A 2,760-nucleotide genomic window follows, 5' to 3' on the forward strand; every position below is an offset into this window, starting at 1 on the left:
ATGCAATCATCTAACAAAGTCCAAGGATAATCACTCATCAAGAGAGCCTTTGCGGTATGACGTTGGTGAACCAAGTTCCCCTTGCCTTTGTCAGCATATTGCAAATGTAGCTTCCCTTCTGCTGAGTGTGACTGGGTCCTCAATTCCAGGTCTTCAATGTGTGACCTCCAAGAAGCATGCAAATTGTGAAGACCTTGAAGCCTGCCAGGGAATGATTAGGTGACAAGACAAGCACAGCCAGGCTTACTGCCTTATAATGCCCTTATTTCTCTCTCAGGCACAAATGATGGCTTTGCCGGGTGGCAACATGAACTCTTTGATGCTACATTCACTGTAAGCCTTTTTCTAGCCCAAAGAAAATTTGATTTTTAAAAATAAACATCAAATGAGGACTCAAACACTGTTTGAAAATGTCGTGCCTTTTTAATATTCAAATACAGCTCCACAAAGAGTCCCCCCCACGATTGACATTTTATCTTATTAAAGTGCTGTTAAGTAAAAACTACAGACACCAGCAATAACGACTAAGGCAAGACTCTGGCAAACTCTTCCTGACATAAAATGCAACTCTGATTTGCTTAGAAGCTAAATTAAAAGAACACAGGGTATTGGCTCATTCACATTTAGTCCACTAGGGGGCAGTGAATGATCGAGTTTCCAGCCGGCGGGCTTCAACGCCGGTTGGCTGCTATATATACACCTGAAGTGTGGCAGGCCTTTTATACAAAGTGAGCAGCGCCGCGGCGATGACAGGTGTAGGGAGCAGCCAGTTATTGCTACCAGCACAGGCTGTCAGAAGGGTGAAGTGAAACGAATCATTTGCATTTTTACCAATGAACCCGCATTATAATGAACAGGCAGTGTCGCCCGGATCGGCCCTGGCTTCGCCTTCCTGGCTTCTGTGGGACCGCTGCCGCAAGCACCAGGCTCGACCGCACCCAGGACTGCAGCAAGGAGACAGGCAGAGCCAGGGAGCCCGATTTACCAGGCGCCTGGGGCTGGTGACCACAGGGGCACGGCTGACCCGCGGCGGGGGTGGGGGCGGGGGTGGGGATGCTTCCCTCTTCCGTCGCATCCCGGGGCCCCCATGCATTTGAGAAATTCCAGGCCGGGAAGCTGTGCAGCATAAATCCAAGGACACCATTCACTTCGTAGTCTGTGTGAATAGCGCCCCCTCCAGTTGAGAAGTGCGCAGGTCATTCCCTGCTCCCTCCTCGTGGGGCCTCTGGGCTCCAGGTCTCTGCACAAGTACCCATCTGCCCTTTCCTCGGCTCCTCGGGTTTGTTTGTTTGTTTGTTTGTTTGTTTTTAATCTGCATTAAAAGGCTTTAGGGGAAGTAGAGTAAGGCAACACCTGAGCAAAATTAGAAATTAGGACCTATTGGATTTCAGTGTCTGCGATGGTTGCATCTTCCTTCTTCCTCTATCCTGCTTTCTCTATTCCACTGTGGAGCTAGCGCCCTCCTGGTGGCCTGTTTTTGCCCTGTGCTAAAACTCTCTTCAGGCAGATCCTAGGATACCAGACCATTCCACTTTGGTTGTGTTTACAGCACTCTGTCTCCCCTCCCACTGGAATCTGCATTTAAACCTTATTTGTAACTGGGAAACAGAGTACAGAGAAGGGAATCCTCCCTTCTGGCCCTGATTTGCAAGAGCCTCCCCTGTCTAATGGGAGACAAACCAGATGTGCCATTTCCCCCTGTGATCCGATGTCAGTGCGTTCAGACTGAATTTCTTCGTTCTGGCCCTGTTTCTTCACACATTGACCTAGAACATCCCTTCTGCTTTATTTCGAAGCCAGTAAAGCATAGTGGTTAAATGCACAGACCTGCATCAAACTGCTTGGGTTACAGTCCCAGTCTGTTACCTCCCAGTAGCATGTACACTTAAAAAGGGCATGACTGCTCCATGCCTCAGTTTCCCCATTCTCACAAATGGCAGTCGTAACATCACCTTGTGTTTGTTTGAATTGGATGGATCAAATGGAAAGCACTAAGCACAACACCAGGCATGTGAACAAGCACTTCATACATGTTACCTCTTAGTATTTTATTTTATTTGACATAATGTATTTCTTCTTTGTCTCTGCTTTAAGACACAGATGCTCTCACCCTCCTTTTCTCCCCCTTGCTTCTCCCTGAAAGAATGGCAGATGGTCTTCTGGCTCCTGAATAAATGCCTACCGCTCTCCTTCCACCCTCCACACCTACCTGATCATCGCCGTAGAGAATCAGGCACTTGTCAGGATCCTTGTAACCAAAACAAAGAACATGAAGAGAAAACATCTTCAGATGTCAAGAACAAGCTCGAGGAAGTGGGGGTGGGCTGGGGAGAATCTGACAAATGTCCTTTATGTCATGCCCGTGTTCTATTTGTAGAACAGTCTTGGAAATAAGCACTTGTTTACTTCGCCCAGATCAGAAGTGATTTCAGATTCTCTTCATTTAATTGTCTACTTCCCCTGTGCAGCTTCATAATTAAAATAAGAAACTTATTTATAAAGCCAGTGCCAGAGCTGAGAGATAACTGTAAGGAGGAGCTCCTCTGTGAAGCTGGTTCTAAACCATGTTGGCTAGCTTGGAAGGAGTGGCAGGCACATCCCGCGTGGCAGGGATTCCTCCTGTCAGGTGGGAGTTGGGGAAAGTATGGAGGGACCACTGGCTCCCCAACCCAAGTGTATAAGATGAAGAGTGAGGACATTCCTTTTACAGAGCAGCCAGATTTTTATGGGGAAATGCGGCAACTTCCTGCTTTGAGTAAA

This window comes from Callorhinus ursinus, unplaced genomic scaffold (genome assembly GCF_003265705.2).
Source record: "Callorhinus ursinus isolate GAN/ISIS: 27379988/994484 unplaced genomic scaffold, GSC_fseal_2.0 scaffold7, whole genome shotgun sequence".
Classification (NCBI taxonomy): Eukaryota; Metazoa; Chordata; class Mammalia; order Carnivora; family Otariidae; genus Callorhinus; species Callorhinus ursinus.